Here is a 10,400-nt window from a genome sequence, read left to right as displayed (position 1 = left end):
ATTGCTTGGTCCCTGGCCACATGGAGCCCACCAATGCTCTGCCCTCAAAGCTCTCTTCCCCTTTCAGGATACCATAGGCATTCGATCCATATTGTGAAGGGGCTTATTATTTCATTCCCCGCGTCACCACCAGCAATGGGGTAGAGTATCCCCCTGGCGATGAAGCTCCACATCCATCATCTCGAAATTAAGTTGTTGCTGTTGTGTATTTGAGGAATAATTTCCATAGAAAACACAGTCAGCAACACGGCTGAATTCTAATCCGAAATGTTCTCTTATGGCGGCATATTCCCGTTACAACGATGAGAAAATCTCCGAACCCTCACTTGCAAAGTCGCTTGTCAGACGAAGCGGACCTCACAATTCGGGAAGCCGCGTCCTCTTATAACAGTATCTGTTATACGGCAAATTTCTCCCGCATTTGTGGCTCACACAGGTTCCTTACTCGATGACAATACGCACACATTTGTGACTTTGTGAGTATGTGGCGGTAATCTGCGCGACTTTTCGGCATAACATCTGTGCTTTGCGTGTGCGGCCTTGAGCGCGACGTTTGCACGTTTGTAAGTGCGGTTAATATTTGTTTCCATCTTTCTAGTGTTGATCAGTCGATAAAGATAATTTCTTGTTTTCTCATTTTATAATTCACAATAATCCGTTAACCAAATTTCGCGGAGAAGCTACGGCTGCTATATAGATCGAAATTTGCAACAACAACGAAAAAAAAAAAAAACACGACTTTCGTATGCAAGCAAAATATATCAACAACAAAACATACACTATTAGCATATTTCGAGGAAGTCGTATTGTTCACAGCTCAACAACGACACCAACTACGACATGAATGATGATGGGACGAGGTTCACAGAAACGCCATAGACCCTCGGGCAATACATTTCTACACTTGAAGGATATAAATTTGACGCACAGGCCGGTAAAGCTAGAACCCAGTACCACCCTGCCATAGAGGGATTAAACTTCGCACATTTGTTGACAAACATTTGTAACAAGCCATTACCACCCTAAAAGGTGACCACAGTTTTCTAAAAAGTGTGATTTGCGTGCGGCCCAATGGCAAACCCGACCGAGCGATTGTATCTCATTACGGCCGAAGTCTCATTACGGCCGATGTCTCAATACGGCCGAAAGTCTCAATGCGGCCGATAATCCTTTAATCCCCAAGTGTCTCATTACGGCCAAAGTCTCAATACGGCCGAAGGCAGTCTCATTACGGCCGAAGATGTCTCATAACGGCCAAATGTCAAAATGTGTATTGTAACCTGCATTGATATGCAATGTCGCAGCCAGGTATGGATATATATTCAGCAGGGTATAAGCCATGCACTGTGCCCTTAGGGCCCTTATCATATTTATATACACATATTGCGAGACAAACGGTATGTTATCATACCACAGCACAATGCAACATATTGTGTAATGTGTACTCCCACAAGCTAGTGTAGGCTGTGAAGCAGGCTACTATGTGGAGTTAGCTACTTGTAGAGAGCTAGATGAATATTGGCTTTGTTGTGACGCTTTTGGAGCCATCCGACAGTCATTGGCCATGACAGAGCACCTATCTCAGTCGATGTCAGTTTATTTCCATTCGCCTTACAATGATACAATTCTTGCTTCTGGAATGAGCAAACCTGCAAGAAGCGATGAGCAACCATGAATAGGCTAGAATATTTAAAAAAACAACAACAAGCATTTGTCTCTACATGGCTCATTTTAATGTGCACAAGCTGCACACGTGTTGATACGTGTCTGCTATTTCATACAAGGTTAACATAAATATTCATTTAGACAAAAGAATGACAAGCCTTAAAAATGTGACTTCCCGGTAAACACAGAGCATGACCATGATATGAATATAGGTTCAGTAGCTCATTCCCTTAATGGAAACATGTGAATATCAAATAGTAATACATTACAATTCATGAAATGATGCATGCATAACTTTCCATTTCTGGTTTCTTTTTTATAAAAGTAGTGCACGAATTAACATTCGTGCACTACTACAAAATTTCTCACTTCACAACAGAACCTTATGATGATCTTAACAGCTCACCTCTTCGCCAGGACTCCCTGGGCAGCAACATCCTATTAGCCATGTTGTTGTTTTTCTTTTCCGGAATCCTTCGTGCAGCCACATACCATGCCTGGAATGGAAAACCAGCTATAAATAACAATGTATTTGAATGACTTCCTCTTGAAGTATTTATTCTAATCAGATATGCTTTGTGCCTACTATGGTGCGCGAAGGCACATAAGTACAACATTTGCAGACGTTCGACGTAAGCAGTTCTTGGAGATCAATTCAAGTACGCCGACTTGCGCTTTTATTTTTGAAGAAATACGACGACAAATTTTAACAAATGAAATATGGCTCACAATGATACGAGTAAATGCTGCTGTACGGTGATGCATTATCGGTATCTTATCGTCTTCGAATAAATTTGTTGTTCCTAAACGCGCAACCAACTAGAAACGGCGCAAACCTACGAACGGATACCGAGTTACATCTATTACAGGCACTTCAGCTGTTTTGATTAATTTAAATTACTCTTATGAGAATCCAACTATGTGTGGACAGCACACTACTAAGACAGGCAATCTACGAAAGCATTACTCACCAGAATTCCTGCTTGACTTGGTCTTGGTCAACACTGCGCGATATACGTTGGGGCTGTGGCGATTCATTCAACTCGATTTTTACCGGAACAACAGGCGCTGCTCGAAAGACAACGACAGAAAATAGAGAGCCGCTATAAAGTCCGCTAATTTGCACATTACAGCACTACAAAGCGATATATGAACACATCGTAAACAGCAACCACTCGATCACACACACAAGAAACGAGGTACCCAACGTTGCTAGACACCATCCGAACTCCGAAGTGAGAGTAGCAAAACAACAAGATATCAAAACACGAAAGGAAGAGTATTGATCCCCCCTCCTTCTATAGCATGCGAAACGTGATTTGCGCTGAGATGAACATATATGTTCATGACGCGAGTAATTTTCACTTTTCACTGATCCAAAGGAGGTCACGTGGGATTGCTTGAAAATGGCGAAACGAAACTTGTGAATCGTGCATTTGCTCTTCTTGGTAGCTGCCAGAAAATCGAATCAAGCTTATGGGACACTGGATTACAGGTATGTTGGCATCTTTTTCATTCCTGCATATCATTTCACATTACACTATACGTGAATACATGGTGTCATGTCATGGGTGTCATGTCTCACGATGCTGGGGAAGTAATTGCATGGGGAAGTGTGCATGGTTGTAGACTTTTAATTTTTGATCGCGTAATCGAAATATCGGCACCTTTCGCATTGTGGCTTGCATGTGACCAACCAAGTGCTGTTCCCTGACTAGCGCTTCCTACAAACGACAAAACGAAACATGTGGGAATGTATATTTTTGATTACTCATATGTAACAAGAAAATGTATCGTTTTCAGGTTGCTGCCACTACTCCATGTGCCCGCAATTGTCTTGCGTGTATGATTACACTAACGGCGTCGCCCACCACGGCGGAAGTGTTTTGCGTACACGCGTTTCAGCATGAAGCCTGCAGGTAACATCTGATGTTTACCCTTCGGATATTCTGAATTTACATATTGTCGCTTAGAGGAATTCCGAATGCCCAGAGTGACACACACTTTTAACATTGTGACATCAGTGCAGTGGCATAAGCTCTAATGTAGTGCCCCACGAAAATGAACAAGGGGTAGTGGTTTATCCAGAATCCCAAGCACGAGAAGGGTGTTGGAAAAAATTGTTGGAATAGTTACGTCATTACAGCTTAACATATCATTACAGATGTATCTGGAGCTGAAATCGCAAGGGCACCCCCTGTAGGGGGTGCACAGGCAAAAAAGTTAGGGGGGGTCTGGATAAAGCACTGACGAGGGGGACTCCTCCACCCCATGTCAAGCCTCATAAAACGCCTCCTGAAATAGTTTCCTGGCTATGCAGCTGCATTATTATGACGTAATTGTCATTGTTGTCCATAATTCTTGAATATGTTTTGAATATATGAAAAAAAAAAGTCTGCTTGACAGCATATGTCTTATAGTCATCATCAAACAAGAGCATATGTCATTTTGTTCAGTGGCTTATGTACTTTTTTGTAAATTTCAGGTGGACGTAAATTGTAGAAGGCAGCTAGTGGGGGAGAAGATCATGGTCATAGGTCATGTGACTCCTGGAGCTCCCAGTGGGCTCCCTTGTGGAGTACTTTTCAGAACACACACACATACAGTTTGCTCACAGAACCAACGAGTAGGATGTTGCTTGAATACTGAGAGAAAATGGCGTAACACATACAAATATCGTGTGACACATATGACAATAAAAACATTTTTCACGAGGGATGCATGAAACACTGTCGCAATATTGTGTGCATGAACCATTGTGTGTGACACAAGCCGTGGGGGCACACCGCCTCGGACACATTTTGGGAAGCATAAAACACAGTATATACAGAGCTAGTATGGTGGATGCTTCTTTTTTCTTTTTGGCCGTTATGAGACATCTTCGGCCGTAATGAGACTACCTTCGGCCGTATTGAGACTTTGGCCGTAACGAGACACTTGGGGATTAAAGGATTTTCGGCCGCAATGAGACTTTCGGCCGTAATGAGACTTCGGCCGTAATGAGACTCGGGCCGTAATGAGATGTTACCGACCGAGCGGTGTGGTGCCATGTTGTTCGGGGAGATCGTGCGTCCTGGGTTGGACTTATCGCGAATTTGGGTGATCATTTCGGAGCAACTTTTTTTGCCAGATCCCGAGCAGTCATGTTCGCTTGGTCAAAGCCAAGCGATCTCGCATGTTCGCGTGGCGCTTTCCGACCGCCCGGAATTTGCCAGCTAGCACTTTTATTCGCCCGGTCTCGAACCGACCAGGCAGTGAGTTGCTCAACTATATCCGATGTCGTCACATCCGCACTGCAACGGTAGCGAATGTCCCGATTGACCCGCACATCGAAGTTCACGTGGTTTAGCGGACGACAGAACCCGAAGACGTGCAACCGCGATACCCCTAGAGTCATTCTAGTGACTAAAACAGCTAGATTCCTAGCACTCATGTTCGAGTGGCAACGATCACGTGATCCAGCTCGGGCGCTCACCTAGCAATTTCCGAGCGCTAGGCCGTGTTGCGATGAAGTGACCACTCGAATTCGTCATTAGGGAGTTGCAGCACATCGGAAGCGCTCTGCGAAAACTATACGATAAAGGAAGCTGTCAAATCGAAGATCAGCAACGTAATGCCATACACTTTAAGGTAATCAGGTAATTGGCTTATCATATTTCCGGAACCGTTATCGTAAAGACCTTCCAATCTGCTAAATATATTCTCATCCTTCTAAATGTCATTACTGGTGATGATGATTGCAATTTTTATGGCGCATGGGCAACTAAGGCTATAGTGCGCCAAAACAGTGATGTGTGTGGCAAGGTAAAACTAATTATCTCAGAATTTGAGATGTAAACCACAGTAAAAGGGAAAGTCATTCACTTATAAGACATTTAAATAACCGATACCTCTAAAAAAGTTGAAAGTTGTCATGTAGGGTAAAAGCGGTTCATCCCCAACCAATAGAGCAGGGTGAAAAGGCACGTGATATTGATAACATTCTTTAAAATGATGACGACGGTGATTTTCGTGTAATGGTCATGTGACTAGAATGTGCACCACAGAGGGGAGGCTCCTCTTCACGCAGTAAAAAAACATGCGTGATGTAAGTATGACCGAGCCTTAAAGCTCAGCTACGCCGATTTTCGAGTGTCACAGAATGGAATGGTACTCACACGATGTGTTCATAAGGGAACACTGATTATGTATGCAAAATAGTTATCCCAAACTCCTCGCGGTTTTCCGAAAAAGTGAATTTTTAGTTTCACTGACATCCCGTCTTGTGGCCCGCAAACCCTGTGTCGACGACACATTCGTGGTCTGCCCGCGCTCCGGCTTGGCATGACTTTTGGCTTGGTTTCTTCCGCAAAGCCGGCCAGTTTCTTCTGCCGAGCCGTCTGCTGCGCAGATTCACATTGGGGAAGTGATAAACAGTTCGCTATTAGGGAGCCAGTATATTTCTGGACTTCACTAAACCCACGAGGAACGTGAGTTTTGCTTCCTTCGACTGCAAAGCATTTGCTAGGCCAGTACAGGTGTGGTTCGTGTTCTGTGCTGCGTGCCGAGAATGCGTGAGCATTTTGCTCCCGTTTGCAAGAACACTTCAGCATGCAGTTCCAGTGTTTCAAACCACAATTTTCCGAAAGGCGAAAGAGAAATCTATTGACTGCAACAATCGGTTACAACTTCGACTGTGTGCCACCTTCGAAAGCAGCGATTTGATCAGTTCATCTGGCTCATACGAATGTTACGGAAGCAATGCGCAACTTCTTTCACAAGCCGAAGATGTTTCGTCCGGGATGCTGTGCCAACCTTATCTGCAGCAGGAGATTGCAGGGGCAGGACTGGGCAGCAGATAAAGGTAAGACGCGTAATGTTAGACAAGTCAGTCATGCGGTGCAAATTGCATCACGTAGAAGAGAAAAATACGCTATCTGTTAGTTACCGCTTCATCCTTTAGAGATTACGCCCCAGCGGGTACAGATTTGGAATTGCCTTATTTGTTAAATGATTTCGCAGGCATTCTGGCACCACCGAAAAGCTTGCACTCCTCGTCTCAACTATCACCGTCTGGGGTTCAAGCTGAAGGCTGTCACCAGTGCCAACCAGACGCCCCTTCAAAGTTAATCTGTTTTTGCTGACGGAACAGTGACACCTGGTACTGAAACATTTCATTTTCCGATTAATCAAGTGCATTCCATCACTTGTGCTCGACTTCTTGTGTTCGTATACCCTTGCTGTTGCTCGCTAGCTTATAGCAACCATGCCTGAGGTGCCAGCGCTTTCAGAGTACATTTAAGCAGTATCATCGTATCATATGCACGGCAGCACATCTTGTGTATTTTGAGTAAGGTATAAATTCAGTGCTGGCTCAGCTGTTGTATTTTGGTCACAAATAAGGTGTTCTCCCAGAGCGCTCAAGGGCAGTTCAAGCAGTTTCATGCGTGCAACAGCACATACTTTTTCTCAGTTTTGACTAAGGTAAATCAAAATCTTCCAGTTGATGTCTTTCGGTCATAAATTATGTTTTTCAAGACATTCAAACAGCATCATGTGTGCAACAGTACATACTTTTTCTCAGGTGAAGTAAGGTAAATCTGTCTGCCGTGGTGTTCTGGCAGTGCAGCAGAAGCTTTTGTTGAATTCAAGTGGTATCATGTATACAAAAACTTGTTTTATGCCTTTCTGTAGCTGCTGTACTAATATTGTGAGTACAGAGACATTCCTGCAGAACATATCGGAGCATCTTGTGTGCTATTTGTATCATCTGCAGCAGTATATTGATAATGTTAATTATTCAATGACTTCAGCTAACATTTACGTTCTTACTTCCAGGTAAACCTGTCACGCAGATGCCCTACCCTTGGTATGCATAGTTCAAGATTGTACCGAAACAATCCACCTGAAGCATTATTCTTCAATTGGCAGTGGCATTACTATCACAACACACCACATACTGCATGTCTATGGTGCGTGTACAATGCATCAAACCTATTCTCAGGTACAGGCCAGCTGGTACGCAATTACAACATGAAACAACTGACACAGAGACCGTAAAGTCATGCCTTTTCCTCCGCGCCTCGGGTTTCATGTTATTATCCTCACATGCAAATCAATTTGCCTGTGCTGTGCAGCATGAGCAAAAGCATGTATTGTTTGTGGTCACATGACACGGAACACAAATACAGTGAAACCTTCCTATGTTGGACACCCGCGGTGCAGCCGAAGCGTCTCCTACTTATAGAGGTGTCCGAGTTACAGAATATGACGGCAACAAAAAATGGAAGAGATCACAGCTGTGAGAAATGTCCCCCTCCTTCAATTTAAGGTCCTTAGTGGTACCTGGTGGTGGTTCCTGGTAGTGGTACCTCTACCCACTCTTCACTGATAATTATTACTGATTTTAGTATATTGAATTCCGTTCAGATTCTACTCAATGGCATTACCTCTAGAGCTTTTCGAGCAGCAAGGACTTGTCTCTGAAGCGTCAGCCCACTTCTCATAGCTTTGGTGCAGTGTTTGTTCAAAGGCTCTAGACAAACTGAAGACAAGTGCTCACATAAAGAATTACAATGTAGGCTGACAGCACTTGTTTTTTTTTTTTACTCTAAAAACTAAAGCAACAAAATGCTGAGACCAGTATAGGGGAAAAAAAGGGGCAAAAGTCAAGGCCACTGGCTCATTTTGGGATTTTTTGGTGCAAAGATGGGCCGATATTGAGGTAATTTGACCAGGGTTTTCTCCGACTTTGCAGGGGAAACCCTATCCTACTTCCAAGATAGGGAGGTGTTCGACGTAGAGAATTTCGTCCCCATGTAGTTTCAATGGGAGCCTGCCCGTGCAATGAAATCATGGGGAGTTGTCCGAGGTAGGGAGGTGTCCAACTTTGGAGGTTTTACTGTACTATAGAGCATTCTACATCATGTAATCTAACAGTTGTTCACGTTTGGATATTTTAACCATGGAATTTACCCTGCATGTACCATACAATGTCCAAACACGAACAACTGCTAGAGAGCAGCATGTACTGTTTCCGTATAGCACTTATGGCTTGCGTCCTGTGATCGGAAACAGTGGTGTCTTTTTTCTGCTACAACCAGTAAACTACAATAAAGGTTTAGAAATACTGTGTCATACCATAAAGCACTATGGGAAATGGCAGTTTGAAAAACTGGAGAAGACTGTCATTAGAATGGGGGACATGTTCTACGGTGAAATTTTTTACAGTGTGTGCTGTACCACGTAATGCACTGCAGGCCTACCACAGTATGGTAACGCTCTGAATACTGATTTGCTCAAAAAAGGAATGTGTGCATTTCTTGTACTAACTTCCCCTTATGCAAGGTTGTAGAAAAATGTTTTCAGCCAATGGGGAGGGAGAGGACATCATTCTGGAGTCTCGTTGACCTACAATGTGTCGTGTGTGAAGGTCATTTTGAAGAGTGTAGGTGGTACAAGACTGTGTTCTCACATTCTTGGCAGTGTTGACTAATAACCATAATAAGGTAGAGGGTACATTTGTTGCTTCATATATTTGTGTCATGGCAAAGTATGTAGAGATACATCTGTCTCAACATGCAGGTGACAAAACTACTTTTTATGCCAAAACTATGACAAATAGTTGTCTGTTCAGCACCACTAATCATGTGCCAGCCTCCATGACATGTCTGTGACATTCCAAAGTGATTAACATGTCCCATAGATGTGTGCAATGCTGAAGATGACTGTGTACCTTCCATGGATTCTTGATTCAAGAAAAGTACTGTGTGATTTGCTAACAGCGCCTGGCTGTACCTTCACAATTCTACATAAAAATATGTAAAGTTTGCCGAAGGAAACATCATGAAGGTCCATAGCGAAAAACCCTGAGACGAGGGATAGGAAGGGACATACACAATGTCTTAACATAGCTTGTTTATGTCCCTTCTTGTATCTCCCCCTCAGGTCTCGCCATCGTGGACACTATCACCAGCTAGCTTGCTGTTGAAGCGTTCTTTCAACGATAAGGGTCACTTTCATGGACTGGATGGCAGCCAACATGCTGTCAATAAAAAGAATAATGGAAGGAGCTCAATATGATCCTTAGGCTGTGCGTGGTCATTGCTTTCTGACAAATGGTGACTTAGAATTTCAGGACAGTGCCTGCAGTGGTAGTATTCTTGTGTTCTCACCCTTGACGCCCATTGTGTGTCATCTGTAATCTGCTAATATGCACATAGCTAAAACAAAGTATATTTGTATTTCTTTGAATACAGTTGGTACAGCACATTGTTTTTTACATGTTCTTTGGAAAATATAAATAAAAAATCCTCTACTCTGCAAGTCTCCTGTCAGCTGTACAGAGCAGCTTCGAATTTCACTAGAAGCCACGTGTGAAACCTAGACCAAACTAGTGGTGAAGGTCCATATAGGTAATAGATAGATACTATTATTATTATTAGATCATAGGTCAGGCTTAGGTCCTGGTTGGTAGCAACGCATTTGAATCTTATTAAAAATTGGTGCAGGAGGTGACCAACATCACTAAATACACCAACTGACTCTCACAAATTTTGTGGTGTTATACTTTTGAAACAACATTAATACGCTGCAGTGGTCTTTTCTCCTTTGTTCCCTTTAACCTAGAAATATTAGGTCTTCGGCATCACCAGCCTTAGTTGCTGAGCATGCAGTTATTTACGTTGAGCACTGCAGTTTCATATTTGTTTCTCTGGACAAGCAAGCCTGCTTCCCTATTTTGATAAGAGTCTTTC

General features: G+C 43.2%; 1 long non-coding RNA gene across 1 annotated transcript; it reads left to right on the top strand.

Moving 5' to 3' along the window:
• The first annotated feature begins 3,046 nt into the window (after window positions 1–3,046).
• Window positions 3,047–4,617, top strand: LOC135383158 (uncharacterized). The gene is made up of 3 exons (XR_010419703.1): window positions 3,047–3,160; window positions 3,469–3,584; window positions 4,151–4,617. It is a non-coding gene; the product is annotated as an uncharacterized LOC135383158 (long non-coding RNA).
• The last annotated feature ends 5,783 nt before the right edge of the window (window positions 4,618–10,400 follow it).

Source organism: Ornithodoros turicata, chromosome 2 (assembly GCF_037126465.1).
Source record: "Ornithodoros turicata isolate Travis chromosome 2, ASM3712646v1, whole genome shotgun sequence".
In the NCBI taxonomy this organism is placed as follows: Eukaryota; Metazoa; Arthropoda; class Arachnida; order Ixodida; family Argasidae; genus Ornithodoros; species Ornithodoros turicata.
The sequence above is the reverse complement of the archived record's forward strand: the minus strand, read 5'-3'. Positions and strand labels throughout refer to the sequence as shown.